The 24469-nt window shown below is 41.3% G+C and overlaps 1 long non-coding RNA gene across 4 annotated transcripts in view; it reads right to left on the bottom strand.

Annotated features, from left to right (window-relative positions):
* Positions 1 to 18411: 18411 nt before the first annotated feature.
* Positions 18412 to 24469, bottom strand: part of LOC120406299 — a 30583-nt gene continuing 24525 nt past the window's right edge. For all 4 annotated transcript variants that reach the window (XR_005599205.1, XR_005599206.1, XR_005599210.1 and 1 more), the window contains 2 exons: positions 19750 to 19865; positions 18412 to 18635 (listed from right to left, as the gene is read on the bottom strand). This is a non-coding gene — a long non-coding RNA (uncharacterized LOC120406299). The remainder of the gene's footprint in view (positions 18636 to 19749; positions 19866 to 24469) is intronic.

The raw sequence follows: 24469 nt of genomic DNA, 5'->3' as shown, positions 1-24469 counted from the left end.
TGTTCATTGTTCGCAAAAATGTATCTTTGTAAGGAATTCACTCCCTTTTTCCCATCACACAGCTGCGACTGTCTCCCGACCTGCCCCAGCATCCCCCTCACAGAGGCTGGCGCAGATTAGGCAGCGAAAGAAAAGGACACGGGACGAGATGTTCGCTGAACTTATGGGCTGCTCCCGAGCCGAGGCGGCACAGCAGACCCAGTGGAGGGAGAACATGTCTCAGTACCAGCGCTCACACAGCGAACGGGAGGAGAGGTGGCGTCAAGAAGACCAGCAGGCGACTCAAATGCTGCTTGGACTAATGAGGGAGCAAACGGACATGCTCCGGCGCCTTGTGGATGTTTTGCAGGACCGCAGGCAGGAGGACAGAGCCCCCTTGCAGTGTATCTGCAACCGCCCTCCCCCGCCACAAAGTCCCATACCCCCCTCACCCAAAGTAACAAGAAGGAGGGGCGCCAGGGGCCGTGAAAACTGTCACTCCACCCCTGTAGAGTGCTCAATTACCAAAAAGCTCTCATTCCCTAAATTTTGAGAAGTCCTTCCCTTCCTGACTCACCCAAGCCCCAATCCCAGTTTCATCCCCTAACTGTCTAGTTGATTATTAAAAATACTTTGCTGTTAATTACTGTTTCCGTCTTGTTCTTGTACAGAAGACTGTGTTTGAAGGGGGGAGGAAGGGGGTTGGTAATTGCATAGGACAGTCACCTTTACCAGGGTGCAGACACTGGGGCAGGATCAGCAGCAGGTCACACACACAGTACAGTCAGTAGGCACCCTGGTTGGTCTGGGAGGTGGTTTTCATGTTCTGTGTGGGTGGGGGGATACGTGACTTTGTGGCGGGGGAGGGCAGTTACAGATCATATGCAGCGGTCCTTGTCCTGGACCACAGAGCCACGCAGCAGGGGAATCTGTAACCGTTTTCACCCTGCCGCAAGGTCACATAGCCCCCGCACACAGAGTCCCGAAAAGGAGGGATGGCAGGCTCCGTTGAAACAACCAGACCGGCACTGCAGACTGCTCTAGGAGCAGGAGCCTGTCATTCCTCGAGTTTAGAAGCGGTCTTTACATCACTACACACCCTACCCAGCACAGTCTGTGTCCCAGTTTCAACCCTTTAACGCAAAGTCATTAATAGAGAATACGTTGTTAATTAACAATGTTCCATGTATTTTATTTTTAAACGTGTGTTGGAAGGGGGAAACGGGGTGAACGGGGTATGTAACTGCAGAGGATAGTCAACAGTAACTGGGTAAAGAAACAGGGGCAGGTTCAGCTTCTCTGTAAAGAAACTGAACAGTCACAGGTCACGCTGCTCGCTGAGGAACCTAGCTTTCAAAGCCTCCCGGATGCACAGAGCTTCCCGCCGGGCTCTTCTAATCGCACGGCTGTCTGGCTGAGCGTAATCAGCAGCCAGGCGATTTGCCTCAACCTCCCATCCCGCCATAAAGGTCTCCCCCTTGCTCTCACAGAGATTGTGGAGCACACAGCAAGCTGCAATAACAATGGGGATATTGGTTTCGCTGAGATCCAAGCGAGTCAGTAAGCTTCGCCATCTCCCCTTGAGACATCCGAAAGCACACTCCACCACCATTCTGCACTTGCTCAGCCGGTAGTTGAAGAGTTCCTTCTCACTGTCCAAGGCGTCTGTATAGGGCTTCATGAGCCAGGGCATTAGCGGCTAGGCTGGGTCCCCGAGGATCACTATAGGCATCTGCACATCCCCAACAGTTATTTTGTGGTCCGGGAAGAAACTACCTTCCTGCAGGTGTCTAAACAGACCAGAGTTCCTGAAAACACGCGCGTCATGAACCTTGCCCAGCCACCTGATGTTGATGTTGGTAAAACGTCCCCTATGGTCCACCAGTGCTTGCAGCACCATTGAAAAGTAGCTCTTTCGGTTAATATACTGGCTGGCCTGGTGGTCCGGTCCCATGATAGGGATGTGAGTTCCATCTATAGCCCCACCGCAGTTTGGGAATCCCATCACGGCGAAGCCATCTATGACGACCTGGACGTTTCCCAGGGTCACTACCTTTGAGAGCAGTAGCTCAACGATTGCGTTACTTGCATCACAGCAACCCCCACGGTAGATTTGCCCACGCCAAAGTGGTTCGCTACTGACCGGTAGCTGTCTGGCGTTGCAAGTTTCCAGAGGGCTATGGCCACTCGCTTCTGCACACTCAGGGCTGCTCGCATCCGGGTGTCCTGGCGCTTCAGGGCAGGGGACAGCAACTCACAGAGTTCAAGGAAAGTGCCCTTACGCATGCGAAAGTTTCGCAGCCACTGTGATTCATCCCAGACCTGCAGCACTATGCGGTCCCACCAGTCCGTGCTTGTTTCCCGGGCCCAGAATCGCCGTTCCACAGCATGAACATGACCCATTGCCACCATGATGTCCACGGTGCGGGGTCCCGTGCTTTGTGAGAGGTCTGTGCCACTCTGACACTTCATGTCCTCACCACGCTGCCGGAGCCTCCTCGCCCGATTTCTCAGCATCTGACTGTGGAAGAGGTGGATGATAAGGTGCGAGGAGTTGACAACGGCCATAAGTGCAGCGATGATCGCAGCAGGCTCCATGCTCGCAGTGCTGTGGCGTCCACGCTGTCACTCACCAGAAAAGTGCGCGAACTGATTGCCTGCCGGCGGGAGTGACGGTTGAATGGCGACAGTTACCCAAAACCACCCTTGACACATCTTTTTCCCCCAGCAGGCATTGGTTTCTCGCCCCAGAATTCCAATGGGCAGCGGGGACTGCGGGAACTGTGGGATAGCTGCCCACAGTGCCCCGCTTCCAATGTCGATGCTTGCCCCATTAGTATGGACTCACAAAGTCGAATTACTGTCCTTAGTGTGGATACACACGTTCAACTTTGTAAGGTCGATTCCACAAATTCGAGTTAAGTTAAATCAAACTACTCTGGTAGTGTAGACATACCCTTAGTTTATTCATTTTTCAAAAGGATTTTGAAACAGAAAAATGTATTCACTCATAAGAATAAGAATATAAGAATGGCCCTATTATGTCAGACCAAAGGCCCATCTAGCCCAGTATCCTGTCTTCTGACAGTGGACAGTGCCAGGTGCCCCAGAGGGAATGAACAGAACAGGTAATCATTATTCCCTGTCGCTCATTCCCAGCTTCTGACAAATAGAGGCTAGGGACACCATTCCTGCCCATACTGGCTAATAGCCATTGATGGACCTATCCTCCATGAATTTATCTAGTTCTTTTTTTGAACCCTGTTATGGTCTTGGTGTTCACAACATCCTCTGGCTAGGAGTTCCACAGGTTGACTGTGCGTTGTTTGAAGAAATACTTCCTTTTATTTGTTTTAAACCTGCTGCCTATTCATTTCATTTGGTGACCCCTAGTTCTTGTGTTATGAGAAGTAGTAAACAACACTTCCTTATCTACTTTCTCTACACCAGTCATGATTTTATAGACCTCAATTATATCTCCCCTTAGCTGTCTCTTTTCCAAGCTGAAAAGTCCCAGTTTTATAAATCTCTCCTCATATGGAAGCCGTTCCATACCCCTAATCATTTTTGTTGCCCTTTTCTGAACCTTTTCCAATTCCAGTATATCTTTTTTGAGATGCGGCAACCACATCTGCATGTGGCATTCAACGTGTGGACGTCCCATGGACTTGTATAGAGGCGACATGATATTTTCTGTCCTATTATCTATCCCTTTCTTAATTATTCCCAACATTCTGTTTGCTTTTTTGACTGTCACTGAACAATGAGTGTATGTTTTCAGAGAACTATGCACAATGTGACTCCAAGATCTCTTTCTTGAGTGGTAACAACTAATTTAGACCCCAGCATTTTATATATATAGTTGGGATTATGCTTTCCAATGTTCATTATTTTGCATTTATCAACATTAAATTTCATCTGCCATTTTCTTGCCCAGTCACCCAGTTTTGTAGCTCTTCACAGTCTGCCTGGGTCTTAACTATCTTTAGTAATTTTGTATCATCTGCAAATTTTGCCACTTCGCTGTTTACTCCTTTTTCCAGATCATTTATGATTATGTTGAATAGGAATGGTCCCAGAACAGACCCCGGGGAACACCACTATTTACCTCTCTCCATTCTGAAAACTGACCATTTATACCTACCCTCTGTTACCTATCTTTTTACCAGTTACCAATCCACATGAACTGGTGTCATGTTCTCTAATATGGTTGAACTGCTGTGGCTTCCTACTGTGTGTGTGCCGTAATCACTGGAACTCAGGAAGGATCACCAAAGACTCAGCTGAGTGTGTTTAAACTATAACTCTTTATTAAGAGAAATCAGCAGTATGAGTGTACTTGGCCTATGTTGGTTCTTTGTGCCTCCTTACTGTATCCCTGCCTGGAGAGGGCTCTGTAGGCATGAGATATTTTAGTACTCTTGCATATGTAATTTTAAAGATACAACACACAAGAAACTACATGTGGTGCTTGAAAACCAGTAAATCAAGACCCCCAAATTAAAACTGTGACTTACATACACTGCATACAGAACCAATTCTCTGATAGCCTACATTTTCCATTTCCACTTTCTTTTTCCACTTCCACTTTTCCCACTTCCTTCATTTCCACCCTTCTCCTAGTACGAAGCAGAGTATTCATCAGAGAGACTCTAACATATTCACAACAGTATTTACTGGGAGCACTTGTTTACTGGGAGCTCTTGGTGGTTACTTCTCAAACAGATAGCTCTTTAAAAGCTACACATTAAGTGGGAAGCTAGGCCGTGATGTTTGGGTGTGGCCAAGCTCTGCTGGGCCACGAACTGGCTGGGGAGGGAGTTCGAATCCCAGAGCAGCCGGAGGCTAGTTCAGCACTTGGTGTATGTTAGGGAAGCCTGAGTTTTGCATGGTTCTTTTCAGCAAACACCAAAAAAAATCTGTCAATGTGTATATATAGTTGTTTGTATTGCAGTAGAGCCTAGAGGGTAATGAAGAGCAAGCCCCCTTGTGCTAGGCACTGCACAAATAGATAGTCCCCGAGGAGCTTACCATCCAGTTAGAAAAGACAGAAAAAAGGTAAGGAAAAAGCGTCTTGCAGAGTGAACAGAGTGAAGGTTTAATTTCATTTTAGTTCCATGACTTTTTGTTCATTGGAGGGCAAGTGGAGTGAGGCTGAGGTGAAGAGACTGTCAGGGAAGGGACAGGAAAAGATGGGAATGAACAAGCCAGTCAACACAGGGCAGAGAATGTCTGGAGTTAAAGTGGTAGAAAATAGTCTGATGATATCATCAGTGTCAGTCTCAATGGATGCTGTTTCTGTATCTGCAGCTGCTGGCTGGAGAGTTTCTTTGCCCCTGGGATGAGCTGCTCCCTGGAATTTCCTTCCCCTCCACCCACCAAGACCACATTGGGTAGCAGGCACTACCAAAGGGGTCTGGCGGCCCTGCTGCGGAGAGAGGCGGTCACCCTGGAGTGTTCTGGTATCTAGTGTATTTGGAGATGTGCGATAGATTCAGTTTTTGCAGATTCATAGCATTATTTTTCTCTGTGATGCTGTATTAGCCCAGATTTTTAAAGCATGTTGCAATGCCTTTGTCTCATTTTCAAAAGTGACTTAGGCATTTAAGCACCTTCAGTGACACTTAGGCTCCTAAGTCACTTTTGAAAATGAAACATACACTCCTAAATCAGTTAGGCACGGCAGTGCTGAGCCGAGCAACACCTCAATACCTTTAAAACTCTGGGCCATTGTCTCTCATACATTTGAGAGTTGCTGCTGGTGCTCCATGAGTTTGTCCTCAGGGGGATTCTTTAACATGGAGGACATTACAATAGCTTTTGGAGGGTTATCTGCTCAAGGATTCCTGCTCCACCCATCAGTCTCTGGTATATTTGCTTGCATGTAGAAGTAAAAATACTGCTCTCTAATGCCATGTGAATGAGTTCCTGCCTCCTTTCAGCTTCCAGAAAGTCTTAATGAAAGGCTAGTTGTACAAGTACAGTGGCGACACAGGTTAAGTAGCCTGTTACTGCATGCCATTGTTTCCATAGAAACTGAAGGTTCCTGGCACACTGAGATGATGATGATGTCACATGTGTTGGATGACAAAGATGTTGCGGGTGCGTGTCACACACACAAATGGTAAAAGTTCAATACTTAGAAGTCAAGAAAACAGCCTGATATATGAAGGAAAACACTGTGTTGCATTTATATTTTTACAAACACATACAGTGCTCAAATAAGGGTGATAAAGAAGGAGGCATTTTTAATTTCTCTTGGTCCCCCCATGCAAACCCAGAATTAGAAATATCATTGATTACTGATCTAGACATTTGCACAAGTTGACCTTACTCAGCCAGGAAAGTAAAGGGATTGGCTCCTGGGCAATGCTCAAAGTGCCATATGTCAAGCTTCCATGGCTAGTTTTGATTTTAAATCATGAAGAAAATACTCTGTATTTTCTGCAAATACTGTGGACTTAGGTGATTAGCAGAAATACATCTGCTTATCTCAGTTCCCTCCTCTTTCATTTTTTTAAATCCCAAAACATTTATGGCCTGATTTTCATTTACACTAGGACCCTGTTACACTGTTCTGGCAGTATGCAGGAGCCTTAAAATAGGTATAAATGTAATTTATCTCCACTTTATGGTGTCATTACACTATCAGAGAAATAGGCTTTGTTAAAAGGGATATTTGAATTTGTACTCTCCTTTTAGTCTCTCTTTCTTATTCTGCCTGCCCAAAATCATTGAAACTGCAGAACCAAACAGCCCTTGTAAACCCTTTCTCCTTATTCAATTACTGCCACGTCCCTATTTTGGGATGGTGATCATTAATCAAATCGGGGCCGCCACTGTTTCCTGCATTATAACACTACAAAACAGCTGCAGTAACACAGGAGAGGTAGATAATGAAAATAAATTAAAGCTACGTACAAGGCTAATGCCAGCAGTACTGGCATTACTGTGTCAATGCAAAGGCAGCCAGTGGTCTTGTCCTTACCCCATGCTCTGACCAGATTTGCACATGAGATATTCTGAGATGGTTGACAAGAAAAACTATGACAACCTGTAAAGTGAATTTGTTGCTAATGAAAGATGCTAAATTGATGATACTGGATGAAAGCCAAACTAATGATGCTCTTTATCCCACAGAAGCAGCAGTTTGGAGACTGCAACCTTTCCCAGATTCCTTCATACCAGTGGGCCCAAATTCTGACCCTGAAGGACCACCCTTTGGGGCAAAGGCATAGTTTTACACTGAGGCTGCTAACACAGGAGCCAATTGTGTTCATGATTTTTGTTGTGTGATGATTAAAAACTCTTCTGCGACTACCAGTTTCACAGCCTTTGAGAGGCAGCATGGTCCCGTGTATAGGGGACTGTGCTGGGACTCAAAAGATGTGGGTTCTATTTCTGCCTCTGCTACTGACCAATTGTATGGCCTTGGGCAAGTCATTTCACCTCTTTATGGCTCTGTTTCCCCTCCAATCCTTTTTCTACATTGTCTGTTTAGATTATAAATGCTTCAGGTCAGGGCCTACCACAGTGGTGCCCTAATATCAGTTGGAGCCTTAAAGCATCACTATAATGCTAATAGTAATTAATAATAAACTACTGAATATATGGCAGCTGGTAACAGTAAATTTATTGCCAACACAGTCCAGGTTTGAAACAATGACATATATTGTATCAATCCTCTTCACTATCTAGTTAAACCTTCCTCTCCCTCAGTGACTTTAATAAGCGATGGATGTCTCTGAGTGGTACACATCTGAAAACATGCCATTTTGTGTTGAACCCACAATTCAAATAACACACACACAGCTATTTTGCACTAAATATTAATATTTTCTTTTTTGCACAAGTTTTGTTTATGTCTTTCATTTCTTCATTATTGTACTGTGCATCCAAGTTCTGACCAGGGAGCATTTATAAACATGTGTAAGCTTGTATTCCTTAATCACAAACACTTGTTTTTGAACCAGATGAATAACTGAACAAATTTTGAATGGCAGTGTTAGCCTACATCCACAAAAAACAAAACAAAACAAAAACTGAAGGATACTGAAGTTGGAATGACTGCTACCTGCAACAAAAAAAACATGGTTAAAGGTTTGAGCTATGTTATTGTGGCCATCTGTGCCAGATCTACAAGCAATGGATATCTGCTGGCTATATATTACCGGTTTTTCTATTTATTTTTTGATCTGATGTCACAGCAAATCATTTGTATTATATTATTGTATATTAGAGTTGAATGCAGAGAGGCATTATAGCAGAGAAGGGATTTGACTGCCAAGAGCCCAGGGGCTGGGCTGGCCAGTAGAGAGAGGCCTTACCCACAGCCCTGCAGGCAGGAATGGGTTAAGCTGGGATGGGGAAGCTGGCCAGCATCTGCAGGGGCCTGGCTCTTGCTGAAGTTGTCTAGGGATAGAAGAAGTTTGTGGCACTAGGCAGAGGCAGCAACAGGGCTGGCTGGGCTGCTCCACTCTGTTCCCTGCCAACCATGGCATTCTACAGACAAGCCAAGAGTTCCTGGTCCACAACCACGTGTGATAGCAAGTGTGAAAAATTGAGACACTTTTTTTCATGGATGGGAGGTATACTTGTGTAGATAAGACAAAGGTCCTAATATTGGGATGGTCTTGTTAATATCAAGACACCTGGTCACCCTACACAGGCACTGATTTCTGCATTCAGGTTTGGGCCGGTCTCAGATTTGGACAGGTCTGAGTGCTAATTGATTGGGCCATGGCCCAGCTATTTTTAGACCCCTGATTCTACCAAAAGGGGAAATGTATTAATTAACTGTTAGTTGCTAATGTTATTAAAACAACTGGAAAGAATCAGAGATCACTGTATATTTCCTTGCTTGGGCATACAGAAGTTTAGGATTCTAACACAAAAACTTTAAATTGAAGCTGAAGCAGTAGGATCCCATCAGTGGGTTGAATGCCTGTTACCTTTCGAAAACATTAGGATTTAAAAACAAAAAGCTTCCAAATGTAAGACCAGGAAATACAGAGTTGAAGTTGTGCTTCTCAGATAAGATACCTAAACTACCTTAACTCTGCCGCCATGCTGCTGTCAGTCTTCACTTCCTTGCATGTATACAGCTAAATCCTCAGCTGACGTAATTTAGCCTACTTCCAATGGACCTGCAGTGACTTTTGCCACCTGAGGACCTGACCCACAGTAATGAAAAGGTGTACCATAGAAAGCTGTTTTTTTTTAATATGCTTCTCTGATATTAATGGTGCTCTTTTGTCACTGCGCCATAAGTGCTGTAATTTCATAGGGTGAAATCCTGGTCCCAGTGAAATTGATGCAAGTTTTGCCATTGACTTCAGCGGGGTCGGGATTTCACCCGTGATCTGAGCTTATGAAGTTGTACATGGAGACATGTTAGTTTGGTGTCAATTTTGTATACCCCATCATATCCATAACTTCAGCCCTCCTTAGAAGCCCTAGCAAGTAGATCGTCTTGGCAGTTAGCCCTAAGGTTAACAGATTTTGGCTATTTCTGACCAAGTATTGGAGCAAATTCCAGACCCAGCAGCTCCCTCTTTTCTGTACTGAGGGGACAGACAGGTAGGTCTCAAACCATTTAGGGCTCTACAGATCAAAAACAATGTTTTTAACACCACCCAGAAAACAATAGGAAACAAATGCTGATGAAGGTTCAGAAAAGAATGCTGTTAAAGTTGACTGTAGGAGGAAAGTTATATGATGCCCAGGGTGCATCATGAAAAAATACAGACATCATTTACATGAGGTATTTCATATACTTTAGTGGGAAGGTGGGGCAGTGGAAAATGTTTTTTGAATAATTTATTGTTTTGTCTTTCATTAAATCTACTTTTCACCAGGTGTAACTTTCCACCTTTTTGAAATAAAATACACTTGAAGAACAGATCAGAGGAAAAAATTATTACACCCTTTTGTAATGTCTAAATATGCTTATTGGGTGAAATACATTGAAATATTGACAAAAAGCAGCCTGTTAAATTCAGGCTGGATACATTTTGCGTCGTTTCTGTGACTACTTACTCTGCTGTTCAGTATATCAAGAACTTACAGTGCCACAGCAATCACAGAAATGTATTTTGCTACTTGTGAAGTATACCTCAAGGGGGTTTCAAAATAACATGAACTTGTTTTCCCCCTTGCCATATAAAGTGGAACATTCCAACAGTGATGTCCTTTTATTCCTCATAATAAAACTGAGATTATACAATTTTAACCCAGTTCAAATGGGAGTTTTGACTGAGTAAGAACTGCAAGATTTTCCCTTATAAACAAAAATTCACTTCACCCCTTCTTGTCAACTGTTGGAAATGGGCCACATCCACCCTAACTGAATTGTCCTCGTTAGCACTGACCCCACACTTGGTAAGGCAACTCCCAGCTTTTCATGTGCTGTATATTTATACCTCCCTACTGAATTTTCCACTCCTTGCATCTGACGAAATGGGTTATAGTCCACAAAAGCTTATGCTTAAATAAATTTGTTAGTCTCTAAGGTGCCACAAGGACTTCTCGTTGTTTTTGCTGATACAGACCTTGTTGGCCTCTATAGTTAAGTAATTATAATTTTAAACAGCATATTATAAGCCAGTACACTGTGTTATTTAAAATGATGAGAGATGAAGAAAGGTCATATATAAACTTGCACAAACAGAATTGTATATGAAACCCTGAGTGATTTTAGAAATAGTTGCCATAGCTGCCTCCAGATAATTCAGATTTTCTATTCACTTATGTGTGTGAGTAGCTGCAGATTAAGTACAGCAGAATTTCTGTGATTGCCCTGAATGGGAGAGTTCTCTATAAAGGCAATCTATTTCAAGATGGCTTTGTCCTTCATAAGGCCGTATTATACTGAGATTTGACTCCACATTAGTACCTTTCTAGAGACAGAGAGCACACAGTTTTGCATCTGTAATACACTTTGTCTACAAGTGTGTTTAACTAAATACTGTGTTGCTTTGTGCTGAATAAACTGTGTGCTGTGAACTCTATTATGCAGAGCTCTGTAAAACCATTGCTGCTTCTATTATTTTGGCACTCCAGGAAAAAAAACCTCCTCATGTATGCAGCTTTAAATCTTTATATTCCAAGCATAACTTTAGTAATACCTTCCTGGGTTAGGTTGCCCTTTGGTCAGTATGTTTCCTCAGAATAGGCAGTGAAAGCCCCATAATTCTCACTAATTCTCACTTAACGAGGTTTCCTTATATAGCCATGTAACTAGACTTGGGTAGGTATTTTTTGGATTTAAAAAAATGCATCTTAAAATAGTGGGTGAGGAAATATAAAAGTGAAAGTAGAAAAACCAATAAGACATAAATCATTCAGTAAAAATAAGATCTAACACGAAGTATATTATGGTAGAGTTAAAGAAATCTTTAATGTATTGTTTTTCATCACCTGTTAGTTTTGCAAATATAAATTCAACAAGTTACAGCTCTTGGAAACAGATTTTGATTTGCAAGATTTATATCTGCATGTGAGAGCTTTATTCAGAAGTATATTTAGATTGGGAGTAGACCAACACAGATTTATTTTACAACACACAGGATACCAGGGGATCCCAGTACAAGCTTGCCCATGAGTTCCTGACAGATATAGCTGTATAAAAAAAAAGTAGGCAGAATGTGTTTGACCACTTGTTTAAACGTAAAAATAATGTTAGAAATGCTATTGAATTAACATTGATCTCATTACCTTTTCCTCTTCTTATCTCTTATTTATTTTATTTTAAAGTAATTCGGTAACAAATAACCTCTCTGGTCTAAAACAAGTTTGAAAGAGAGCTTTGTAGTGTCCTCTTGTGTAAAAAACTAATGACATCTGACAAAATGCGTAAACACTGCTTGTCAAGCAGTTCTGTGTTAGAGGTAAAGTTTATAAACATAAAGCCATATTTCAGTAACATCGAGGTTGTGTCAAAAAGCAGCAAAAGCCAGGAAATGCTACATTAAAGCTGATGCTTGACTACACTGGTTTAGGAATTATTTTTAAATACAGGAGGGGTCTTCCAGGATCATGGTTTTCCCCTCCTCCATTTTCATTAAGAGTCCCATATTGGACCAACCTGTCTTCCCAGTCAAGAATGGCTTGACGTAGCTTGCTCCAAAGATGGTTAAATGCTGTTCTTTGGTTGTTCAGATAAGAATAGGAGTTGATTTCAGAGTCTATATAGGTGACCAGATAGCAAGTGTGAAAAATTGGGACGGGTTGGGGTGTAATAGGCGCCTATATAAGAAAAAGCCCCAAATATCAGGACTGTCCCTATAAAATCAGGACATCTGGTCACCCTAAGTCTATGTGCCATCTCTACAGGGCTCTCAGCCACTGTCCACTAGAAGCAAGCTCAAGTAAGCTCATCACCATCTCCCGAATACTCGTGTTTTTGTTCATTTGCCCTCCCCACCCTCTTCCAAAATAAAATATACTGTGTGCATTGAACACATAATGTCAGCTTTAACTGTGAGTTCTCTTGCTTTCCTTGGTTGGTTCACTCATCAAATTTAATTTTCGTTTAATTACCAGGTTGAAGACTGATGAGCCAGTGTACCCTTTTCAGAAGAGCTGACTTTCAAAAATGAACACTACATCACAAACATACTAAACTTCAGTAATTTAAAAAAGAGAGAGAAAGGGGAAAAAAGCTGCTTTCACATGTAGGTCTAAAAAGGCTATTTTGTTCACTGGAATGTTTTCAGAAACGCCAAATAGTCAACACTTCAGTTTAGTTTGGGTTCCTTCATCTTTTTAAATCAGCTGCTTGGCTTGTGAGTGTCCGAACCCTAGAATGTAATTTGAACTTATTTTTTCATGAGTGAATTTCCTTGGAGATTTTACAGTCATTTAATAAAAGTAAAAATAAAGAAAAGAAATGTTGTAGGAAAGAGTATAACCTATTATTTGCTGAACATCAGAACAGCTCTTCATATAGTTGAATTAAATAATTTCCAGAACTGCTTTCCTCTAGACACACTGTTAGGATGGTGCAAATTTGCATTTAGCAAGGTTCCTTTCAGGCTCTAGGACTGGGCTATGGGCACTGGACAGCAATTGCAACCTTGTTGAGGAAACATTGGTCAACATTTTCAAACCTAGCTGCTTAAAAGTAGGCACCTAAATCCAGATTTAGACTCCTAAATAAAAATGGTCTGATTTTCAGAGATGCTGAGCACCCTCAGCTGCAAAAGTTATTCGGAGCTGCCCATGCTTATCAGGACACTTTTATTTAGGAACATAAATATGGAGTTAGATGCAAACTGTATGGAGCTATGTTTGAAAATCCGGGCCTGTGTCATGACACCTTTAGGGCAGAATATTGGCGCTCAGATGAACATTTGCCACACCACTGAAAAGAACAGTGAATCTGTTTGAAAATCATTACCCATCTCCACCCAGCTCTCCACACCTTGATTTAAGATCCCTGCAGTATGCAACATGATAGTCTCATCTAATTTCTTACTCTCCTATCCTTTGGGAAGAGTCCCTTATGCAAGTGCCTGCTGCCTGATTCCCTCTGCAGCCTCTTGTTGCAAGATCATTCTCCACATTCTTTATTGGTTTTGGATTCATCCACTTCCTTTCCTTCAGTTGTCCTCACATTTTGGGTTTACCCCCTTCTTAACTTTACGTCTGTGCCTAAATTAAAGCATTGTTATAATTTGAAACTCTTAAAGGTTACTGCAAAAATGACACCTTGGCATGAATGTTTGTTCAGATTTATATCAATAATTGATTCCCAGGAGCTACAGATACTTTTCTAAACCTAGACAATTTTTAAAAATATACAAAACATAGTACATCCCAACTAGAATATTTCCCTGAACTAATAACAAATCTCTACATCTAAACACCTCACTTCCCTCCATTAGCTCCCCTTCTCATAAAAGCTCAAGAAAACAGATGAATTTTGCAGTATGCTCTGACAGTGCAATTCACTCCACCTGCCCAAAGCCCAGATACTGAGGCTGTTTGTAGGTATGGTGCGAGGATGCTGGAAAGATGACATTCATCCTTCAGTCCAAGGTGAGAATGCAGAGCTGCTCCTCCAGGGAGGCAATAGCAATGCCTCCATGCTGTTGAGTGGGACACTATGGAGATTTCCAAATTTGCTGCTGGGCCACTTCCAACTGAATCAGCCCCACTCAGCTCACCCAAAACAGGTAGGGCATAGGCAGCAGCAGTATAAACTTCCTCATGGTGCCCTGCCAATGTACCTCAGTCCAGAAACACCACCTCTAGGGGTAAATAGGTGGTTACTGCATTCTCCCTATTCCTTCATGCTTTTCCTTCTGCTGAGATTGCCAGTAAAGTTGATGACAATTTGGCATAATAGTGTTAGGGCACCACTATGCTGGGTTCCCCCACACCGAGACCTCTTCCACTCAGTTCCCAAGAACTGAATACAACTCCAGTCTCGTCTCTCTGATTTCTTTATTTGGCATACTCTGAGTTGATCAGACTCAAGGTTAGGGGTGGGTATTGTGGGCACCACACAGCCAAAGCTACAAGCAAACATCTTACTTTATATGCATTTACACATTACATTGCATCACACTTTTGGAATTGGCTTGGTAACTTTGTAGGAACCAATCCCTATACAGCCTGCTCCGTCCATGCACGACTTACTCTTTACCTCATCTTTATGTTCCCAATTTATCTTATCCATTGTTATCTTGTTCTTTGTAAATGGTTCCCTGGGTATGCCCCTTCTAGCCTTAGCTAGCTCAGACATTCTGTCTTTTAGCTTATTGGCCTATTTACTTATCTTAGCTCAAACATTTCATTTTCAGCCTGCTGCTTTAGTTACCTTCCTAACCCTGTCTTCCAAGAAATGAGGCCTTCCCCATGTTTAATTATTCTTGTCAAGCCAGCCCTACATTCCATGGCTTTTTTCTTTTCTACATAATCATTTGTTTCATTTTCATTATACTCCCTCCCCCCCTCTCCTTTTTAAAGTGTATTACCCAGCAACACATTTCCAAGACCACAGTAGTTGTAGTCATTTGAACCACCATAAACACTAGCTTAAAGTACGAACCTCGGGGTGCAAGCTCACCATCTACGGGATAGCGCACTGGGGTGTAATGCCACAATATAAATTTGCTCTGTCTTTAAAGCATCCTCCTGTAATTTTAACTTTGTTTTTATTTGAATTACATTTTTAAAAACTGGTACAAAATATATTTTTCCATTTATCGCCACAGGAAATCTAAGTGTGAAACAAAACATATGTCAATTATAATAACAGTCCTGGGTCCATACCAGAAGTGGTCAATTTCAGCCGCCACTCTATGCTTGTTATTACTGCATAGGGAGTTTTTACTTTACCCAGCATCCCAGCATCTGAACCGTATAGTGCAGTCTGGAGACTGTTCTCCCAGAGTGAATTCACTCGGCAGGAATTCTGTCTGTAAGACATTACACCTGCACATGTGATTGCCCCCCCCCAGCTGCAAACAGCAGTCTGAGTCTGGGGGTTTCCAGACCTTACTGTTGCAAGACAATGCATTTGAGGAGGGAAAACAAACTTCTTCCACACCATATGAGCTGCCGTGGCATCACGTTTCACTTCCTGGTGTTGGAACGTTGTTAATTTTCTTACTCTGCACCAACTGATGTCACCTCTCTTATATTAAATATTTAACTTTTCTGTGGTGATAAGGGCAAGTTTTCTTGCTCTATATTGCTTAATGCTGCTTTTACTTTGTATTGCTTGTATCCCCCACATACGATACATGATATTATTATTAAAACACATTGACTTAACACCATACTTTTTTAAAAGCAATGACATTTAGTATTTTATATACAGTTAACAAAGCTTCAGTAATGAGTCCTTGGTTTAGCTCATTCAATGGATAGCTTTTGCTACCATCTTTTTTTGAAATGCTTGGTCATGTTCCCACAGCATACATGGCGCTCACTTTGTGCTGTGGGCACGTGACATGTCCATTAGTTACTGGACTGAAATCACCAGATTAACTTCACACAGACCACTCAACAGTCATTGGATGTAAAAACCTTTAGCCATAGTCAATCTGTGCTAGATTCAGACGGGGAACCTAGAGATGGAAGGCTCTATAGCCCATTACCAGTCCCCTGAGACATGACATAATCAGTATCGCTAACCTTTAACATTAAAAAAAATCATGAGTCAACCTCCCCCACCCACCTCCTAAAATAATAATTGTCTTAAAAATCATTTTTTTAAATGCCTTTTGGTTTCTGTTTATTTACCTTTTGGTTTTTTTATCCTTTTGAGTAAACTCTGATGATGTTTTCAAGCTTTCCTCCCTTACCATGAAGGCTAGACACTAACTTAAAAAAAAAGAAGAGCTGAGATTTTTGCATATTGGCCTGACTTTGGGGGCTTGCAGGAGTCGGCAATGCTGTGGAACAGGTTTTATAATGTTAAATGCTTCAAAGAGGCATATTTACACAGGCCCCCTACATTTAGTTAAAGCAAACTGCCAAATTAAGAGTATGAATTCAGGGAGGGGAAAGAATTATTTCAAATGAGCCCTTCTCTGTCCCACAGACAACTTTCTAGATTGTGCAAATAGTCTGTGTAGTAAGGGCTGCTTTGGAGGAGCATTGCCCCACAGAGATCACCTGGAGCTACCGTTGTGCTTGGGGAGCATACACACTGCTGCACTACTTCCCGGGGTGTTTTCTGGACACTGTTTTCTCCTGCTGAGCTGGCCAGCTCTCTCTGCCCTCTTTTGGGGCATTATGTTCCCCCAGCTGGTAGGAAGGGAGAAATCTTGGTGCTCCCTTGAGCTCCTGGACTGAAATTTTGCCTGGCCCTTATGGGGGTAGAGCAAAGGGACCATGGAATCTGGTGCTTAGGCTTATAATACTTCTGCTCCAGGCCTCCCCTGTATTTAATGCTTTGCACTACTCCATCTCAGCTCATTGTTGTCTGGCAAGAGAGACATCCATGAACGCTCCAGACACCCATCTAGCTGATGTAGGAGAGGTGTCGAAAGACCTCAGTGGCCCAGGAGCCCAATCCAGCCTAACTCTGCATAAGGAAGGATGATGGTTGGAGCAGTGAGAAAGTGAGAGAATAAGGGAATCACAACAGAGATTCCCTCCTTCCCTCCACTCGCTCACATAAAAAGCAACCAAAGCACATTCCTACTGCCACACTCTTCAATACACATTTCTAAAGAAGGAGCTGGCATGTTTTAAGTAACTGGTATAAAAAAAGCTGTATGCTCTATGACTCTGATGACAAACTCTGTAAGTAATGCATTCTCCTTGCTGTCCCAGCCGCCATTGCTTAGTCATCTCATCCTGGTCCTAAAAAAAAATGAGGAATCTGGTGATACCTTAAAGACTAACAGATTTTGGCTTTTGTTCTCTCTGAATTTGAATCAACCAGCTTCCTCATCCATGCTACTCTCTGGTGCCAGCTCAAGAGGAGTCACCATGACAAGGAAAATCCTTCTGAGCCCCTGGAGCCCTGGACTGGTGCATGTTCAGTCACTCTGTGGAACTAGTGTATGCCTAATAGCAGGCGCATGTAGGAGCTGTGAGGGGATGAAGCATGCTTAGTGAGCATGGAATATTCTGTTTCTAGCGTTGTTGTAGCTGTGTTGGTCCCAGGATATTAGAGAGACAAGGCAGGTGAGGTAATATCTTTTATTGGACCAACTTCTATTGGTGAGAGAGACAGGCTTTTGAGGACCTGAAGAAAAGCTCCGTGTGAGCTCGAAAACTTTTCTCTTTCACCAACAGAAGTCGGTACAATAGAAGATATTACTTTGCCCACCTTGCCTTGCATGGAACATGCTAATATTTTAGCCCGTAAGCTCTAGCACGTCTCTGAGGATGTGTGAACCACAGTTTTTCAAAGACATAACTTGCCCAGATTTGGACAGACTTTCATGGTGAAGTGAAAGGCCAGATCGTATAGGCTGGATAGAGTACAGAAAAGTTTGAAATTCCTTGTACCATATATAGGAAATAAAAGAGAAAATATTGTAAAATGTGTAGAGGTTGATTTGTGCAGTCTTAACACTATCAAGGTATTTTTCATTATTTTAAAATCATGTTATCACATAATTTATTAAAGTAAAAATTAGAAACCTGAAATTAAAACATGTTTTCTCTATGTGCACTGAATGTTTTATTATTATAGCCTGCTTATCAGTGTTAGGTTGCTACAGCTGATCATTGCTTTAAAAAGGAAAAAAGAGCATTAACACAATAACTTGGGGGATTGCAGAAGAGCCATGTACAATAAAACTTCACAATAAGGATCGCTTCTGGAGATGTGGCTGCAGTTTGTCATAAAGAAGAGTTTGTTCTAGCAACTACACTTTCTGTTAATTTTAACTGGTTTAGTTTATCACCATTCATTATTGCAATATTATAGTATTTAAAAATTACATGAACTCTGCAAACAAATACATACTGAAAAAGCAGATCACATTTTGAGCCTGCTTGCCTTTTATTTATTTATTTTATTATTTATTTATTGAAATATTAAGGACAAATACAAAGTAGTTGGATGCAACAAGTTGCACTTTGTATTGTACACCAGTCATCACTTCTAATAAACGAAGATGTCCAAAACTTTCTTGATGTTCATGTAGGCATGAATTGACTTCACCGATTTGCCCCAGGTAACTCTATGTAAAAAATAACCAAAGCATGCATAACAAGATTGCCCCAAACAGTAACTTCTATATAATAGTAATACCTTGGATTTGAACATAGGAATTGCTATGGCAGGTCAGACTACAATTGTTTATTTATCCCATACCCGATCTCTGTCATTGACCAGTTACCAAATGCTTCAGAGTATGTCTACGGTATGAGCTAGGGGCATGATTCCCATTCCCATGTATACATACTTGTGCTAGCTCTCATTAAGGTCCAAGTTGAGAATTGACCACATAAAGGAGACGGGCACCATGAGCCAAATGTAGATCTGGTGAAAGTGGGAGTGTTGGAGGTGCCTTGATATATACCAGGTCTGAATTTGATGTCCTATTTACTGAAGAGATGTTGTTCTTGTTTACTGATTTAGACTTTGTATAGGAGTTCTGTGTTCTATGGTGCTTAAAATCTTTATCTTTATCTGTATTTTAAATGGTCCCTATGTATCATCTGCCTAGCCAATTATAACCAGAATTCAGTCTCTGCAAATGAGTTTTGCAATATTTTCTTTGCCCTAAAAAGAAGATGGCTGGTATGCGATATACATTTTGGTATATGCCCTGCCTGCTTTATATATTCCCCACTCCAAACAAGGTGAGAACTAGTGTGATGTTTAGTGTAGTGCTAGAGACCCAAGGAACTCTCCTTTCCCTGTGGAGGCTGAGCACCAGAACATATATTCTTCAGCATGTTCTCCCAGAGCATCTGGTAAAATGAATCCATGGTGCAACCACATTTAGGGCAAGGTGGGGGAAATATTCTGGCATATTTAACTGGAGCTTTAGATGTGTGCAAAAGGAATGCTTGTGATTCTGAGTCTGACTGGAAAAGATACCCATTTGTTGCCAGCTATAGCCTGTAACAATCACATTCAGTGAAGGGATAGTTTGTAATAATGATGACGTTTCTGTTGTTAGCAATTTCCATAACTCTTTCCATTCCAGGAACTCAAAGCCCTTTACAAACTTTAACACCACACATGTGAAGTACTGTCATAATTGAAAATGATGATGAAACTAAGGCAGAGAAAGTTTAAGATATTTGTTCAAGGTGTCACAGTAAGTTTGTGGTCGAGCTGACTACCTTGTTCTGGTGCTCTAACTACTGTAGGTTATTTCATTTTCTCCTTTTGGGCATGGTCAGTCCATTGCTTGCGAACATCTATTAGTGTACTCCTGAAATGGATTCCTTCCTCCTGCCTGAAATAGAAATTGAGAAAAAAAATTGCGGTGAACCCAAACAACATTTCAATACAACACAACTCAATGTAGTGCATTTTCTAAAGGTAGAGAGAGGGATAAATTAAGACATGTATAGACAAAGGAGAGAATGTGTTTTCAGGGGAGATTTGAAAAGAGGTGGAAAGAGAGAGGCAGATTATTCCAGACGGCAGAAGTTGCAGAGGAGAAGACCATCATGACAGCACTGATGGCATGCTAGGTTAGACAGAAAGCAAATGCTGAATCAGCAGAGGGAGAAATTCCAATTGCAAAATGGTTCCAGGATTTATAAGCCCCAGGACTTCTGTGAATAATGGTATATCTGCAGTAGCAAGGTAAAGTCTCTCTGGAATCCTATGTAAAGTATCTGTTGGTATAGGTTATTCCAGAACAATTGGAGCGAGATATATGGGGAACATCGGGCCTTTTGGTCTTCATACAGACAATTGAGGATACAGTGTTTAAGTATGAATTTCAGATGGCTGTCAAATTTTACTCAGCGCCATAGCAGTTCACTAAGGGCTTGCCTCCAATTTGGTTTGTAATCATGTTTAAACTGACACAATGGTAAATTGTAGTGTAGACAAGGAACTGGCATTTGTTGCTAGTTGTTTTTAACTATAGGTTAATACATGATTAAAAAATCATAATGTTGATGAGGCTTAAGTGTATTCCTTGGCCCTGATCTAAAAGCTGTTTTAATCAACAGGACTCTTTTTCCATTGACTTCAGATCAGGTCGTTTGAGTGTTCTTAATTTGTACACCTGCTGTGTGACCAGGTAGGGAATTATTGGAACTTGTGATTAGCTCTCCTTCCATAAGCTGTAATGGTTGCTAGATTTATGTTGGTTATGAAATGTTGCTCCACACTAAAATATCTTGTTTGGATCAGTTCTGATTCAGTGCATGGTATTCTATATCAGTACTGCCCAGTTTGGCGCAGGATTTGATTTTCAGGAAGGAGAAGCCACTCTTGACAAAAGCGCCCTGATATGCAGATCTGCATTTTGTAGTAATTCCAATAAGTAATGTGCATAGAAGGACTTAATCTTGGCAGACTCTAATGGCTAGCATAAATTTATTTTTGTTTCTTTATCCCTTCCCTCTTTCTAAGCAGTGCACAGTCATAATGGTTTGTCTGTTTTCTAGTACTCTATCATTGTCTTACTAGTATTGTTCCTTTCTAAGGACCTGATTCAGGAAAGTACCTAGGAACATGCTTTAAGTAAAGCACATGTTTAAATCAATGGAACTTAAGCACATGCTTAAGAGTTGAAAAGGGATGGATTTACGCATGTGCTTAAGTGCTTTTCTGCACGGAGTCAAAATCAGTCCAGGAGGCATTAAAGTTTTCACTTTTGCTGCATAGTGCCATATACTGGTCAACAGTATTTCAATAGCATCAAGGCTGAATGAATACCCAAATGCTCAGACTAGGATGAAATTCAGGAATATCTGGAATCCTGTAGAAATAAAAGGGTTAAAATGTGAGCTTATGATGGGCAGGGAAATTAACACAGTAGCAACAGGGATCAGGCAGTGAGGAGAACTGAGATTTTTTTTTTCCAACATGACTGCAAAATGCTGAATCACACAAGTCATGTGACAAGAGTCTAAATCCAGCCACTGATGAGCTGGGATAGCCACGTGAGACATCTCATAAGATTCAACCATAGCCTCCCCTTCTATCCCCCTCAATGGATGTGCTACGAAATACTCAGATCTGAATGTGCTCTGATTACTATTCACAAATGTTCAGCTTCCCATAGGGACAGTATTAAAGAAATTGTATTCTAGAGGCATAACCCCAGTTTTACCCCCAGGTGCAGTGTGTGTAGAATCGTCTCAGAGACGGAGCTCATAACCTCTGGAACTCTGCAACCTCCCCTGGCCCAGCATGGGCAGGCTGACCAGGACTCCCTGGATTTCTCTCTTAGTAATAGTACAAAGTGCTGGATCAATCCAGCACTTGAATGTTTTTGGATGAAATGTTACTTACGATTTCAGTGGATGACTGGTACTGAGAATTATAGCCTTTCTCCCTAAACATCTCTAGCAGTCAAATCTGGAAATTGTATGCTTTTGGAAAAACAGAATAATCTGAAGTTTACACCCTAGTAAATTATTGTTAAATATTTTCACATCTGTATATGATGTGTTTATTACCTGCCATAGCTTATATTTAATGAGACTCTGTAAGATTCTGTGCACAGGTTAGTCACAGTGTTCCAGTATTAAATATTTTCATTGTCTTAGAGCACTCAGATGAGTTTAAATTATAAATGTTACTGGATTTTAATAGCAATATCTCTTTGCATAAAATAGTAAATAATCTTTTAACACCACTATCTGAAAATATTGTAATATACAGTCTTGCTAAAATCTGTAAGTAATTTTTTTTCCAAACAAAAAGTTAATGAGAAATGGACTGCAGTAAAGTCTCTTCGTTAGTACGTGGCTATTTGCAAAAGGACTCACACATCTGCTTAATTGCTGAAAATAACATAATTAATATTCATTTTGAGTTTCCCATAAGCCCACCAGAGCAAAGGATTCTGGCAAACTCTCTTGACATCCATGCATCTAGCAAACAAAGAGTTAAAGCAGGCAGTCTTTCTGGCAAGTAAGATTGAACAGAAAGCACAGGCCTTTCCTTTTTGCCTTTTTCTTCTTAATTAATCATACGCTGCTTCACAATTTAAATATGGAAATGGAAAGCCATCCGCAATTATTAATGAGCCTCCAGGCTGTCCTGTGGCGTCTCAAGACAAGCTGTGTCAGCCTGCAGAAAGCAGCATGGCATCTCCTTTCTGATGTGTGTGAAATTTATGTGCACAAAGGCTCCTCCTTATCTGTGCGTGAACTAAATAAATAAATAAAGGCTTTTGTTTGCCAGGCTACTTGCACATGACTGTTTTGACTAAACCACTCCATGTTATTTGTAGTTTACAGTGCTTAGAGACAAGAAGAAGAAGAAATCCCTAAACCCAGCTACCTGATTATGCTGCAATTAATGGGAATCTGTACATCATTCTGATTGTTGCTGAGATTTTTGAAGACTTTCTTTTAAAAAATAAAACAAAAGCCCCCAAACCTTTGCCCTTGACTGACACCAGCCTTACAACGGTAGGATTGGCATACTGCCAATTTCTCACCCGATAAGACAGGGCAGGAGGGTAGAGAAAAGCACTGACAACATGGCCGTTGTTTAGTCTACACTCTTAAGACCTTAATAGGAAGGAGCAATTCTTCAGTGTCGCGAAGGGTTTGCCAGTATGCATCTGCTGCAGTGGGAAAATTAAGGTGATGGCTTTTAGGATTAAAATTGCAGTATCCCCTCTTTCTGTTTTTATTTTGGTATGTGATCTACCCATTTAATACAGTGGGACTATATAAAAATAATAATAGCCAAGTAGTTATATACATATATTTTCAAGACCCTTTGTATCTGGAGGAGATTTGGGGAGAGGGGAGGAGGTAGGAAGGAAGAAAGACAGGATCGATGTGTGATGGGAAAAGGATAATAAAGAGCCAGGTGCAGTACAGTATGTTCAGTCGGTGATGTTTAGATTTTTTTAAGGCTTCCTATTGAGGTTAAATTAAAAAAGAGAAAAAGATGCAAGCAAAAGTCAGGTTTCTTATTTCAGCTACAGGTTTTCAAAGATGTATGTATTGTTCCCAAACCAGACTGTTTCTGTAGTGTGGATAAGAACAAATCATTCTGTATATTAGGAGAGCAGAACATTTAAAGATATGCCTGACAATTTTTTTCCTCTAGAATAGTCTGCAGTGTCATTGTGTGAAGGTAAAATCCTTATAGCTCAGTTACAAGTTTGCCATGTTAGATAAAAGCATGACTTTGTCTTGTTGTAGTTTCAAAGTGAAACAAACTGGAGCAGAGGCAATGATTTAAGCTACAGTGAGGGAAAAAAGGCAGGAAGATTGGAATATGATAAACAACATTGAAAAATGGCAGGAGAATAATGTTTACTTTTGAATATAAGGCCGACTGCCAGGTTGGCGCTGGTTTTTAGGTTAACAGAGGTTGGAGGAAGGGCCAGAGTGAGGCGTGGCTAAATGCTGTCAAGGAAAAAAACGGTCTGCAAATTGCTGTTCTCAGCTTTCCCCCCCCCTTGAAAAAAAGGCAGTGCTTCCTCTTAAGACTATTAAAAATTATGCAGAATTTTAACCATCTAGTGTACTGGATGCTCTTCCCTGATGTTGAGAATTCTGATTTTGCAAGAGGATAAATGAAATATTTTAAATGATCAAACTATTTTGAAGGTATTTTAAAATGTAATAAAAACAGTAGCTTTACATTTCATAAGAAATTATTTTAGTTTACTTTTGATGTGTTTGCCTGTGGGATAAAGTTTAACAAAGTCATTTGAAAAATGTATCTGTTGTTCTGCAGACAGCTATCCTGCTCTTACAGCCCTGCCACAAAAATCAATGGGGTTTTGCTGATTGAAAGAGAGGATTAAGAATAGTTCTAATAAACCAGAACATGATTCAGGCAAGATACAATAATGAAGGCTGATAATCATTTTCTTACTTTAATCAGGACATTTTTTAGAATCCG

The sequence above is a fragment of the Mauremys reevesii genome, linkage group 1 (assembly GCF_016161935.1).
Source record: "Mauremys reevesii isolate NIE-2019 linkage group 1, ASM1616193v1, whole genome shotgun sequence".
NCBI lineage: Eukaryota > Metazoa > Chordata > Testudines > Geoemydidae > Mauremys > Mauremys reevesii.
This window is presented reverse-complemented; position numbering and strand designations above follow the sequence as displayed.